This window comes from Pleurodeles waltl, chromosome 9 (assembly GCF_031143425.1).
Source record: "Pleurodeles waltl isolate 20211129_DDA chromosome 9, aPleWal1.hap1.20221129, whole genome shotgun sequence".
In the NCBI taxonomy this organism is placed as follows: Eukaryota; Metazoa; Chordata; class Amphibia; order Caudata; family Salamandridae; genus Pleurodeles; species Pleurodeles waltl.
Window position 1 is genome coordinate 311022642 of NC_090448.1, and position 14993 is coordinate 311037634.

Here is a 14993-nt window from a genome sequence, read left to right on the forward strand (position 1 = left end):
AGCCGAAAGCACCACATTTCTGTTAGGTTCCAGTGACGAACCATTTATGTCCGCCTGTGGTGTGGATTATAGCTTTTCAACTATTTAAAACAGCAGCGAGCCTAACACTGTGAAGACACCCACTCTTACGTGTTCTTTTATATGCCTACTTTCTCCCTTTGTCTTCCTATCCTCTCTTCCCCCGCTCTCTCTCTCTCTCGCAGTGAAAGTCTAATGATGATAAGTGTCAGACCCCAAGCGTGAGCGCCAGTCCCCCCTCCCGCAACTACCTGCACAAATGAAGCACTACTCAGCACTAAAGCTGCATTGTGGCTGGATACGTGGGTACAAAGTGTGCAGGAGAGTGTCCTCACTCACCCCAAAACTTCATTACTCAATCTCGGGACATAGCACCGTCCGCTGACGGCAGCAGTCGCTGTGTCACAAGGTGGGGAGGCAAACAAAAGCCCTCGGGTGCGGCGCGGGGACGGGAAAAGTGCTGACACTCCCGACGCCCTCCCTCGGCACTCCGACCCCTGGTTCCGCCGATAGTCTTCGCGGGGGGCGCTTCCAGAGTCAGTGGCTGGGCGAGGGAGGGAGCGCTTCCCTTTTCCATTCTGTCAGGAAGTGAGAGCTGATGCGAGGAATCTGGCGGGAAGGAAGAGGGTGGGAGCAGTGACGCCGCGACAGGTTGAGACTAGCCGTGATAAGAGCGGTCCCGGTGACCTGCTGGGACCTCAGCAGCGCATCACAGCCCCTGAGCCGAGTGCGCGGGAGAGGAGGCCCAGCAGTTTGCGGCTCGCCACCGGAGCCTCAGCTCACCACGCAGAGGGCCTGTCAATCACAGCGGACCCCAGGACCTCAACCTGCCGCCTTACCAGCCGCGACCACCGAAGAACCAAAGGGGACAGGCCTTGTGATCTGCAGGCAGGCGCCGGAGCGCCGCCCGACCCACAGACGACAACCGCGGACGTACCAGAGGTAGCGCTTACTTGTGGCTGTATAGCGCTTAGTACCCCTGACCAGGCGCTGAAAGCATACGAGAGTTTGGGAATATTGTGTGTGAGAGAAGTAGGGCGTGGCATTATTGTTATGTCAGGGAATAGGGAGCGGGCAGCGAGGAAACAGACGGAGATAAATAGAGGTACCGGGAGAGAAAATCATGAATTATATGTATGTAAAATGTATATGTATGTAAAAAGAATATCTATGTAAAATTCACGCCAAAACATTTTCTAATGTCAAAGGATTTGTATGGTGAGCCCAACCTTTCCGGGGATGCTTGCCCCACACTGAGCTCACAGACTGAGGCTTCACACAGCAGAATCAGTCCCGAAACAAAAGGATCAAAAGCCTCAGTGCCCCGGCGGAAGCACCAGCGTTGCCGCCAGGCTCAGCACACGCGCAGCTGCTCTCACCCTGACCTTTATTTTACGCAGCTGAACTAACCCTCAAGTTACACAGCTATCACAGGTTCTTTAGCACTGATATGCATCATTTTCCAGAAACATTACATGTTCGTTGTTCACAATGAAGTATGCAGCAGAGAAAGGTTTTAGGCAACAAAGGATGTACAGAGTTAGGCCAGACAGCAGAACTGCCCCCCCCCCAGTTTTAATGAAATTAAAAGATCAGGCCTCCGACCACAGAACTGTTTCACATGCTTAGGCACGGTCAGAATAGCTACATTTCAGGATACTAACGTCTGGCGGTTTGAGCCTCTACAGAATAAGGTTATTGCTTAGGTTATCCTGCCCCTGTTGCTGACTAAATAAACAACATAAATCCACCAAGTGAGTTTCTCAGGATCAGACTGCGAGGCAACAAAGAACCGCGTCACTTTAAACCCAACACTGAAATGCCCGTCCGCTCAGTAGCTGACCCGGCATGACATGAACCAGCTGAGATTAGCAATATTCAGAGTTTACTTACCTCATTTTCGATTCATTCTATTTCTTTCAGTGGTGCAGCACTTCTAGTTCTTGCAAAGTGCACAGAAGCTGTGGCTTCAAGCACACTGTCTCATTTTATTTTTTTCTCCTCTGCCCTTATCTTCATCTACTCTTTTTTTTATTCCAAAAAATGTTACCATAAAGGGGCGAGGACGACTAACTACTTTCTGCAATTACAGACACCACAGCTCACCCCACCAAGTACACACCAAATTACGTTGAAATGAATTGAGAAGACCATGAGGATGGGTAAAGCAGAGATGGAAACGTTTATGACTTAGGAGCGAGTATAAGGCAGAGAGACAGCAAAGAAGTTGGCTAGAGAGGGAGAAAGTGAGTTTGAGCAGTCACTGTAAGGATTCAATCAATCAGTGCTTTAAATGGGCCGGTACTGAGTACCGGCACTTATTTTATTTTGAGAGGGAGAGTACCTGCACTTCTAAAGAACAACGTAATACTTCTATTTGTAGAGTACCGGCACTTCTCATAAACAAGCAGGTACTCTGATACAGAGTACCTGCACTTCTATTTTTCAATTTCAAGCACTGGCTCTGCTGATGTTGTACTGTAGTTGTTTTTATGTAGTCAGCCATATGCCATGTAGGCGTTGCAGCATGTTTGCGGTGGGTAGCATGCTACTCTGTGTGGGTGCTATCGGTGGAAGAGTCTATGTCATGGGCTATAAGGATAGTGTTTCGATGATTGTGAGATCCGAAGTCGAGCTCTTATATTTTTCTCACTGTGCCTACGCCTGAATTTGAAGCAAAAATAACTACAGTACTCTTCAGCATTACGTGATAGTGCTTGGATGGCTAGAAAGTGTATCCGAGCGGAGTGGCCGATGTGGGATGTGTGTTGGCGCTGTGCATGTTTGGCAGAGAGTGCTCGACTCGTTTTGCAGCAAGCAGGTAAGTGAAGAAGCATCTTCAGCCAGGACATTTGTGCAGGCCAGAGTCACAGCATAAAGAGGGCTCGTATGCCCATCACCTTGGATGCAGGGGATGGTGTAGCCAGTATGCTGCTGATGCAGGTCAAGGATACTGTAAAACAGGGCAAAGATGCCATGTACTGAAGGTACCAAAGCATCCTTGGCAGGACTATGCATGTCTTTTCCATCTCTCCTATTCATCGTACCATTAGCACATTCAGGTGACCATAAAGTAGAATAACTGTAAAAATGACCAATGTGATATGTTGAGGGCCCTGGATGTGGCTCCAAGTTCTTGCAGGGGGATGTCTCTTTGGTATTCAGGAGCAGTTCTGTGTCAAGCTCTTTCATTGGGGTTCTCTGTATCAATCAATCAGGATTTGTAGAGTGCACTTGTCATCAGGGAGGGTATCTAGGAGCTGGGATCAACTGCTCTGGGCTTCAGTCTAAGAGACAGTTTTTGAGTCCCCTTGTGAATTTCTGGAGGGAGGGTCCTGTCCTGTGGTGGATGGGGTGAGGTAGGAGAAGGGTCGACCTCCACTGTTGCTGTGGTGGATGTGGCGGGTGTAGGCAAGGGAGAGAGAGGTGGGGTGCAGGAATCAGGAGGGACGGTAGAAGTGAAGGCGGTAGTTGAAGTATGCAGGCCCTTGGTTGTGAAGGGTTTACAGGTATGTGTTAACAGTTTGAATTGGTAACATTTGTGTTGGGGAGCCAATTGAGTTTTCTTAGGTGGGGAGTGATGTGTGGTCCGTCTTGGAGGTTCAGGATGAGCCTGGCTCCTTAGTTCAGTATGATTTGAAGTCTCATTGTGAGGTGTGCTGTGAGTCCGGTGTAAGGTGCGTTGCCATAGTCCAGGGGTCTGGTTATGAGGGCTTGCGAGACGGTTCGTTTGGTGGAGCTTGGGAGCCACTTGAAAATCTTAGAGCATGTGGAGAGTCAGGAAGCCGGCAGAGGAGACTGCATTGATCTGGTTCTTCATGTGGAGTTTGTTTTCCAGGATGATACAGAGGTTTCAGGCTTGGTCCGTGGGAGGGAGGGTGTTGGATCCCGTGTTAGCGGGCCACTAGGAGTCATCCCACGATGAGGTGGTGATCCAGTAGATCTTGACTTCTGTTTTGTCTGTATTGAGTCTGAGGCAGTTGTCTTGCATACAGTTGGCGACACTGGTCATGCAGAAGAGGAAGTTGGCCTTCGCAGTGGCTGTGTCTTTGCTTATCGAAAGGATGCATTTCCTTCCTCTGTTACAGAGGTCTTTAGGTGTCTCAGTTCCCTCAGAAAGGTCTGCCCCAGGCCGTGCCTTTTTCAGTGTAAAACGGGGCCCTCAAAAGGGCAGGGCATGGCACAAAGAGTCCCATCTGTTTCGCCCCTTCTCATGGTACTGTAGTAAAGCTGAAGGATGGGGTATGACCAGGCCCTCTGGAATTATGCAATTCTGCGACCTTAGCGCATATCTCATAATTATGGATTTCCCACATAGCCCATCACCTGTAGCATAATTTGTAGATTTTAACAAAAATAATTGTTTCTACTTTAAACAGATTAAAACGTGTTGCTTCGCAGCAGAGGGCCCTTTAAAAAGGTAGACTGGTCACCTTTTCTTTGCTTATCTCATAATTATGGATTTGCCACATTACCCATCACCTGTGATATCATTTCCAGATTTTAACAAAAATAATTGTTTCTAGTTCAAACAGATTAAAACGTGTTGCCTCGCAGATGAGGGCCCTTTACAAAGGTTGACTGGTCACCTTTTCTTTGCTTATTGCTGTATTTGGGTGTCAAGCCGATAGTAATGGGGTGAAATTCTAATGGTAATGGGTACAAGTGACAAAATAATAAAGTAACGTTGCTACAAAATGTGCCAAATTATGCCACATAATTTGCCATTTTTACAGCATAATTTAGTGAAGACTGTCGCATAATTTGCTCCTGTCCTGTTGCATAATTCAGGTGGTCACGGGTTTGACCCGGGCTCACTTGTTCTGTAAAAGGGTCAGTGAGTTACCCTACATACTTCCATGGAGGCAATTTTATATCATTACCAATTCCACAGCGCAAGTTGCGGTTCACCTTCCACATGGTATTGCCATATCAAAAGGGTAAGTGTGCTGGGGTTCTTTTTCACTACTCCGACCCTCATAGCGTTACTTCGCTGAGCAACAGGTTGTAGATTGATAAATGGGCTGGAATATGAGTCTTCGAGGACATGGAGTCACCTGGAAACCTTATTCTGAGCGCCATGCTCCTAGGTCTCTGGTGAGGTGACCATATGAGTCCGTGTGTCAAGGAGTGATGGCGAGGGAAACGAGGGGGGTAGAAACTAAGCAGGATGGGAAGAAAGGAGAGAGGGAGTGAAGAAAACTAGAACAGAAAGAAGAGGCAGGGACAAGAGGCAGGTGTAGTAGAAAGGGCAGGGGTAAGCAGAAATTGAGGGGCGGAAAGGGTCCTGGTAGGAGGGAAGTGAAGGGGTTCCGTGGCAGATATGGACACAGGATGGAGGGGTTCAACAGGGCAGAGTTATAAAGGCAGAGAAGGAGGGTCGAAAGAGCAGCGGTACAAGGGAAGACATGACGAGGTACAAAGGGCAGAGATGGGAGAAACACAAAGGGCAGATGGCGGAGGGGCGAAAGCAGAGAGGTAAAAGGGCAGAGGTCGGCAGGGAGGAAAGATTGGATTGGGGTGAGAGGGCTGTGTAGGAGGGAAGGACGGAGAAGTATTGGGGTAGAAATAGAAGAGAGTGGAGAAAAAAGGGAGGGGTAGAGTGGAGAGAACATAAGGAGGGACGGGTTCTGAAAGGTTAGAGTTTTTTAGGGCACAGAGACGGGAGACGGTGGGAAAGGCATGAAAAGAACAAAAGTATGTGCTGTAGAGTAAGTAGAGAGGGTAGAAAGCAGTGCTTAATTTGTGCTTCTTGTTTCCGGTGCTGACCACCGGCACTTATTTTTGAGGGCCGGCGCTTAGTCTTCTGCCTCAAGCATTTGCCGCGACCAAAAGACACGTTTGGGAAAAACGGAGGAAGAGAAAACAAAAAAGCGTCACAATGAGAGAAAGCAGAAAGCTGCAGGTGTGAGCTGAAGGGGCAGGGGGTGGCTGTAAATGGATTGAAGAGGTCCGAGATGATTTTGGGATTACGCTGCCTCAGTATTCCGTGTTCGCACAAATAATTGCAGCAGCCGCATGTTTAAGATGAGGGCTCTGGGCCCCGGCACCTTTTTATTCACAAATTAAGCACTGGTAGAATGAAATACAGAGCGAGGAGCTGAGGCTGTGGGTGGGCAGATGACCAGACAAGAAGAGGGCGGGGAGGGCGCATGATGAAACGGTAGCTCCTTGTATCTTTTCCTCCATCTGTTTCCCGAGGCCTCGCTGCCTCTTCATCTGACGAGGCTGCTTCGGATGCCCTCGGCCCTTTGAAGATTGCTCCATTAAATCTTCGTTTTGACAAGGACATGTATCCCCCGCCGTCTCTGTATTCTCGTGCCACAGATCCCGCTCCTGCAGAACGGCGGGGCAAGGGATGACTTTGATGGGGGGATATTTGGTAAAACAAGTGGCCGCAGGAATATGGCTTTTCAGGGACTGGACCCGCTTTACCAATCGCTCCGCCTTTTAGACCTTCGTGGTAATCGGCCCAGATTCTGCCCTGTTGACTCCGCCCTCCATCGAGCGTTACCGGCATCGGGTTATTGGTAACAACTGTAAGGGAGGAGCGGGGCGTGTGTTTCCAGAGATTACAGGTGATACTCTGAGGAATGAAGAATTATCCGGGAATCTGTAATTCCAGGTTTGATTCCGATGGTAATTCAACCCCTGCCGACGAGTTTCCTCCAGAGGTTTGGCTGCTTTGGACAAGGTAGAACAAGCACTGGCAAAGCCAGTGCGAGATCTATTAGCTTTGTCAATTTTTTTCACATGTTGCATGGCAAATAGGAAGGCAGGATTTATGGGCCAACCGACAGCAGGAGTGAAGGGGTGGGGGGGGGGGAGGGGAAGCGACAGTGGTGGGGGGGGGGGGGGGGCTGCAGATTTGAGAACAATACACATTTTCAAAAGACTGCGCCTCCTAGAGAAAGCAGGGCTTGGTGGGAGGCAGATAGAACTGGTGCACTCTCACCCCGTGGCACGAACTATAGTGCACCGTGGGCCAGTCAAGGTTCAACTTCGAATTTTATCAAAAATCAGTCTGCGCTTAGAAGCGCGCAGAGGTGTGGCAGCGCAGAGGCGGTTGTGCTGCTGGGTTAACTAGTAGTCTGCTGGGCAGCTCTCTGTTTGCAAACAGGTCTGTGCCTCTGAAAAATGACGAAGATGAAGATTTGAAAACGGTCCTGCAGTGCTAACATTATATAAGAAATATTTTGCGAGTTCCATTAGGTGGTATAGTGGCAGGACCAGACTGGGGAACCAAAAACCGCCCTGGCAAAAAAACGTTAAAATGGCCCAACTCTCTTCGCCTTCCTGCCCTATCTCCCTTTCCATTCATCCATTCTTTTTCTTTCCTTCTCCTCTCGCTCTCTCTTCTTCCTCTCTGGTCGTACTCTCTCTACCTCCCCGCTCCCTTTCTCCGCCTTGAGGCCTCTCATTGTCTTCTGCAATTAATCTCTGGGAAAATTGACAGAGGCATCAGGCATGGCCCTAAGCTTTCAAAACCGGCCTCCGGTCTGCATCCCGAGGGAAATACCTTGTGGAATAAAAGACCACCTTGGTCCTCTATAGTAGGACATCTAATTCTGATCTCCAAACAATGTCAAAGAAGCACCAAGGGCGTGATTTAGAGCTTAAATGGAAGAAGTCCCTTACTATGTTGGAGGAAAGTTACCTTAGCCACTCTAGCAATAGAGGGAAATCCTACATATTTCTTCTTCTCTTCCATGCAGGAGCAATTCCTCCACTAAAGTGGAGGAGCTTCGCCCCACTGTATCGTGGGGAAAGGAAAAATAAAATCATACTAACGCGATGTTATTGTCCTTTTATTTTTCCTGGGAGTAAGGGGTGGGATGGGGCTGGTTTGGAGGGAGTGGACCGGAGGAGGGCTGTAGGAGGGGTTTTTCAGCTCAAAGTGCGCATGTCTGTTTGGCTGGCTATGTTGAGCCGGCCAAACAGACATGCTCACTTTGCATGTTCTCTACTTGGCTGTATTGCGCTCGGTTCCCCCCACCACCCCTGTGGAGTGGCAGCCGCCACTGCTTCCATGTCAGTGAAGAGTAACTTTGCCAGAGTAGCTGATTGTCTCAGGGGGATTAACCACTGTCAGGAACAAGCACAGGCAAAGCCAATAGGTCTCACCTATGCAAGAGCTATTGATTTTGCCAATGTATTTCAGTCGTGTCAACGCTCACAACAGCAAAGAGCTCTTCGGCATCATCAAAGAGCTCTCCACACCCAGGACCTGCTCCAACGAACCCCCGCAACACAGGAACTCTGCAACTCACTCGCAACTCACTTCCGTCGAAAGATAGAAGAAATCCACAACAGCTTCAACCCCCAAACCCACCAGCTAACTACAAACACCTACGAACCCAATGCTCCAAGCAACACCCACTTCCTCCACACCTGGACACCTGTCAACATAGAAGGCACCACCAACGCCATGGCCTCCATCCTCTCCGGATAACCACCGGACCCCTGCCCACACCATATCTTCAACAAAGCTAACACCATCATCGCTCCCCATCTCTGCAACACCATCAACAGCTCCTTCGAGTCAGCCACCTTCCCAGAGAGATGGAAGCACGCAGAAATCAATGCCCTGCTGAAGAAACCAAAGGCAGACCCTGACGACCCCAAGAACTACCGACGATCTCCCTCCTCCCCTTCCCAGCCAAGGTCATCGAAAAAATCGCAAACAATCAACTATCCCGGTTCTTGGAAGACAGCAAGGCACTCGATACCTCCCAATCCGGATTCCGCAAAAACCACAGCACTGAGACCGCACTCATTGCTGCCACAGACAACATCAGGACCATGCTCGACAAAGGAGAAACAGCAGCACTCATCCTCCTGGACCTCTCCGCAGCCTTCGACATGGTATGTCATTAGACTCTCCGCACACGCCTCCACAACGCTGGAATCCGCAACAAAGCACTGGATTGGATCTCGTCATTTCTCACGGGCAGAACCCAGGTGGTCCGCCTCCCGCCGTTCCTGTCAGAAGCCTCCGGAATCACCTGTGGCGTCCCCCAAGGATCTTCGCTCAGCCCCACACTCTTCAACGTCTACATGGCCCCCCTCGCCAACATCGCACGAACATATCACACCAACATAGTATCCTACGCAGAAGACACCCAGCTGATCATCTCCCTCACGAAAGACCCCACAACAGCAAAGGACAACCTCCACGACGGATTTTGGGCCAGATGTAGGTAGCCTTTTGCACGTCGCAAACTGCGAAAAACGCAGATTGCGGCATGCAAAAGGTCAAACGCGATGCACAACCTCAAATTGCGAGTCGGTACCGACTCGCAATTTGAGGCTGCGACTCGCAAATAAGAAGGGGTGTTCCCTTCGTATTTGCGACCGCATCGCCATGCTGAGTTGCTTTGTGACCGCGAATGCGGTCGCAAACCAACTCGCAGTTACCACCCACTTGAAGTGGGTGGTAACTCATTCGCAAAAGGGAAGGGGTCCCCAGGGGACCCCTTCCCCTTTGTGAATGCCGAAAAAATGTTTTTTCAGAGCAGGCAGTGGTCCTATGGACACCGACGCATGCTCTGAAAAAAACGAAACCAAATGGTTACGGAAGCTTTTCTTTTTGCAGCTCATTTTCCTTTAAGGAAAACGGGCTGCAAAAAGAAAAAAAAAAAACTACTTTATTAAAAAAGCAGTCACAGACATGGAGGTCTGCTGTCTCCAGCAGGCCACCATCCCTGTGAGTGCATGGACTCGCTATGGGGTCGCAAAATGCGACCCACTTCATTAATATTCATGAGGTGGGTCTTTGCGACCCCATAGCGAGTCGCAGAAGGTTCTGCATGCACTTTTGCAAGTTGCAAATTGCGAGTCGGTAGGACTCGCAATTTGCAACTCGCAATTTTTTATTTTGCTACATCTGGCCCTTCATGCCATCACCAGCTGGATGGAATCTAGCCACCTCAAGTTAAACACAGACAGGACAGGAATACTCATCTTTGGACCAACCCCTCAGCTTGGAACGACTCCTGGTGGCCCACCTCCCTAGAATCCTCACCCACCACCGACGCACGCAACCTGGGCTTCATCTTGGATTCCACACTCAGCATGACTCGGCAGGTCAATGCCATCTCCTCTTCCTGCTACAACACCCTCCGCTTGCACCGCAAAATCTTCAAGTGGATTCACGTCCAAACCAGGAAAACCGTCACCCACGCCTTGGTCAGCTGTCGATTGGACTACGGAAACACCCTATATGCAGGAATAACAAACAAACTCCAAACAAAGCTGCAAAGAATCCAGAACGCGTCCGCCCGCCTCATTCTAGACGTCCACGCCACGACCACATCTCACCCCACCTCAGAGACCTACACTGGTTACCAGTATCAAAGAGGATCACCTTCAAAATCCTCATGCACGCACACAAAGCCCTCCACAACACAGGTCCTGCCTACCTCAACGACAGACTCACCTTTCACCCCCCCACCCGCAACCTTTGGTCCACCAACCTCGCCCTTGCCTATATCCCCCGCATTCGCCGCACCGCCGCCGGACAAAGATCCTTCTCTCACCTAGCCGCCAAGACCTGGAACTCCCTACCTCTCCACCTCCGCCTGACCCAAGACCTCCTCTCATTCAGGAAACGCCTCAAGACTTGGCTTTTCGACCAGTAGCTTCCCTCCCTAGCGCCTTGAGACCCTAACAGGTGAGTAGCGCGCTTTATAAATCCTTGATTGATTGATGTGTAGACATAGAGTAGAGTCGTACCGGGTAGAGTAGAGAGGCGTAGTGTTAAGTGCTGTAGAGCACAGTGGCATAGAGTGGAGTGGTGCAGAGTACAGTGGAGTGGCGTAGAATGGAGTATTCCCAAGCGTTGCTGCTATTCAGTATAGCTAAACGTTAGTGGCATAGAGGAGAGTGTCATGGAGTGTTGTAGGATGGAATGGCTTAGAGTGCAGAGCCTGTTATGTATTGTAGTGGAATAGTGTCAAGTCGTGTAGAATGGCATACACTGGAGTGGCATAGAGCAGAGTGGACCGTGTAGAGTGCATTGGCATAGGGTGTTGCAGAGTATAGTGGTGCAGAGTGCAGTGGCATTGAATTAAGTTGAGTACAGTGCATCGTATAATGTAGTGGCTTACATTAGAGTGGTGCATCTTAGAGTGTAGTGTAGAGTGGAGTGGCGCATTGTGGAGTGGCATAGAGTGGAGTGGCGCAGAGTACAGTGGAGTGGCGTAGAATGGAGTATTCCCAAGCGTTGCTGCTATTCAGTATAGCTAAACGTTAGTGGCATAGAGGAGAGTGTCATGGAGTGTTGTAGGATGGAATGGCTTAGAGTGCAGAGCCTGTTATGTATTGTAGTGGAATAGTGTCAAGTCGTGTAGAATGGCATACACTGGAGTGGCATAGAGCAGAGTGGACCGTGTAGAGTGCATTGGCATAGGGTGTTGCAGAGTATAGTGGTGCAGAGTGCAGTGGCATTGAATTAAGTTGAGTACAGTGCATCGTATAATGTAGTGGCTTACATTAGAGTGGTGCATCTTAGAGTGTAGTGTAGAGTGGAGTGGCGCATTGTGGAGTGGCACAGAGTGGAGTGGCGCAGAGTAGAGTTGCGCAGAATAGAGTGACACAGAGTAGCATGCAGTGGCGTAGAGTGCAATGGCATAGAGTTAAGAGTAGAGTCAAGTGGCATAGAGTGCAGTGACATAGAGGGCAGAGTAGAGTTGAGTGGCATAGAGTGCAGTGGCATAGAGTGGTGCAGAGTTGAGTAGCATAGAGTGGTGCAGAGTAGATTATAGTGCCATAGAGTGCAGTGGCCCAGAGTGGAGCAGTGAAGAGTAGAGTGACGTAGAGTTCAGTGGCAGAGACTACAGTGCTGCAGAGTTGGGTGTCAGAGTGCAGTGGTGTAGAGTGGAGTAGAGTGGCGTAGAGCGCAGTGGCATAGAGTACGGCGATGCAGAGTAGAGTATAGTGTAGAGTGCAGTGACCTCGATTTCAGTTGTATACAGTGCACTGGCATAGAGTGCAGTGGTTAAGAGTAGATTGGTGTAGGGTGTAGTGGGTTAGAGTGGAGTGGCGTAGAGTGGCATAGAGTGCATTGACGTAAAGTAGATTGCTTCAGAGTAGAGTGACGTGGAGTAGAAGGGGGTGGTGCAGAGTAGAGTGCAGTTGCGTAGATTGGCATAGAGTGTAATGGCATAAAGTGGTGAAGAGTGCAGTGGCATCGAGTGCACTTATGCAGAGCAGATTAGAGTGGCATACAGTGTTTGGGGTAGAGTGCAGGGGCATAGAGTTGAGTGTTACAGAGTAAAGTGCATTGGCATAGTATGTATTGGCATAGAGTGCAGTTGCTTAGAGAACAGTGTTTCAGAGTGGCAGAGAGTAGATTGGTGTGGTCTAGACTGGAATGATGAAGAGTGCAGTGGTGAAGAGTGCATTGGCATAGAGAAGAGTGGTACAGGGTAAAGTAGAAAGGCGTAGTGTAAAGTGCCATAGAGTGGAGTGGTGCAGAGTGCAGTGGTGCAGTGTTGTGGAGTGGTGCAGAGTAGAGTGGAGTGGCCTAGAGTGGAGAATTCATGGTGTGGTAGCACACTGTCATTACAACCAACGCATTTTCAATTAAAATGGCCATTACATTTGCACAGATGTACAGTTTTACTAATAAAACTATACAGTGCACAGAAGAAAATGTGTGGCAATTGCACCACCTAATATAATGATTAGCTTTGATCATACTAAAGTATTTGTTTCCAACATACTTCAGAAATAACAATAAATATGCTTCATTTTTGTTTATAATTCTGATATATTGTGAAATAATTACACAGTTTGTTTAAATATTCTTGCGTGCTAGAAAAAAACTCTTAAACCTACAGTATCCAGCACGATTGTCACATAAATCCTCTTGTTTACAATTCAGAGAAAGACAAGTAAACAAGTGCCCTTGAAAGATAGCGCTTGCCATTTGATCTCAGTCTTAGAATGCACAGCAAATGTGACGCGATAAGAACAAGATTTAAAGGCCTGTTAACAGAAAGCAAGTTCATTAAAGGATTCAGTAAACACAGTTTCCGCAACGGAAGGGACGAACTGAACCTGGAGATCCTAAAGCAAATAAAGGCAGCAAATGGAAAGCCAGAAAGTGTGAGATACAAACCACAAAGTCAAGGGTAATCTACCAGCAGAATGCATTCATAGGTTAACTTTCTGGAAGTCTCCCGTATGTCTTTAACAAACCAAACAGTTGCACTGTCTGCTAGGCTGTGACCTTGAAAGTGGCAGAAAATCTACAAGTGCTTTCACCTCAGCTATGGGGCCACTTGCCCACATCCCCCAACAATCTAACATTTCCCTTTATGAGCAGTTTATTAACATTTAACCGAAACAAGGCTCTCTTGCAGGTGGGCAAAAACAGTGTTTATAGTTATGTCTAATTCAGCATTTAGCTAGAGTGTTAACATTTAGTGACGATTCTTCACTCATATGAAGCATTACATCTTTTTGGAGAGTTAATTCTCTGGTGGTATCACACCTTGATTGAAGTGTAGACTTAATTTAAATATTTGCACGTAGTTGTCTGGTTCCTAGGATAGCCATGACGGAGACTAACACTCATCTATTTTCTGCTGGTAGGCTTCCCAAGTACCCTTCTTGTAAAGCATTCCTCATTCCCCATTCCATCTGGCCCCTTTATCTCTAACTGAAGGAATGCCACAGTCGTACTTCTGATTGTGAGATTACTGCATTCTTCACTGCGAGATTTGCTTACATTTATCTTTTACTTTTCTCTCTTTTTAGGTCTGGCGTTATCCAAGACCACCTGATTTTACTAAAGTTACATGTATAATATACTCACTTAACTGGGTTTTCAATCACCTCTCATCATCCATTGGTCACATTTTGGTTTGAATCTTTTTAATGAATGTTTAGACAGAAAAATTTACAAATTACAGAATACAGGTGCGTCTGCAGGAATGCAAAAGGCATACGATTACATCATCACATGTCATCCTAAGTATCTACAATTCCCTCCCCATTATCAAAACCTGTATCTTAACAGACAAAGATGGTTTAGGGAAGGAAATATAGACCACTGTCTACTAGTGACATATACAGGCAATAAGGAGCAAGAAATCGAAGCCATGGTGGAATGGGTCAGTGTCAAGGGGTAAGGAGGGACAAAGTGACATAAAGGCACTAGGATTTAGAACACGTGTGGTGGAATGCGAGGCTTCCAGTCTACGACAGAAGAATGGAAATGAGTAAGAGGGCCCCTGGGGGTAGCCCTGCAAATGGGTGGGTGGCAAGCCAGTGAAGTCCCACTCCCCCATAAAGAATTAAGTAGTATCAGATCATTGTCAGGTGGGTGGGAGTAGGCATTGGGGTCTCGTGGAGGACCCTGTTAACAGGTCTTGGAAACTGATTGGCAGATCAGGATTGGTACAATGGCACATCAGGATCGGGTACAGTGCTGGCCTACAATCACAAGAAACCAGAGTTCTAGAGGCAACTATGTCACTATTCTTCATGAAGTAGCGTGCCCTATACGGCAATTAATATGTGCTCCTGATCATTCAGTCAGTAAATCAAATGTTCATGAGCTGCTTTGCCAATCCTCCTGAGTCACAGTCGTGGGCACAGGCTACTGGTGGAGGATGCATAGCTTCTCTGTAGACAAGACTGATGCACATCAGAGGGCTTTGCAGCAGGGGGCTTGTAAGGGGACCGGACCATTTGAATGAATTTGGGGCCAATTCCAAATCTAGCCATGGTGCGAAACAGGTATAGTCATTCAACTTGGTCGAATGCTTTCTCCGAATCAAGGAAGAGCTGTAGTTTGTCATCTGGATCCGACTTGTTTGACCAGATGACATAGGCTAGAGTGCGCAGATGGTTCTGAGACGACCTGTACAATATGAAGCCCACCTGGTTGTCTTGAATCAGGGACCAGATCATAAGCCCCAACCTGGTGGCCAGAACCTTAGCTAGTATTTTCTATCACAGTTCAG

At 48.3% G+C, this 14993-nt stretch overlaps 1 protein-coding gene across 1 annotated transcript in view; it reads left to right on the forward strand.

Moving 5' to 3' along the window:
* The first annotated feature begins 303 nt into the window (after positions 1 to 303).
* Positions 304 to 14993, forward strand: part of HYAL2 (hyaluronidase 2) — a 68144-nt gene continuing 53454 nt past the window's right edge. Inside the window, exon 1 of the mRNA XM_069206806.1 lies at positions 304 to 960. The gene's annotated coding sequence lies outside the window, so the exon portion shown is untranslated. The remainder of the gene's footprint in view (positions 961 to 14993) is intronic.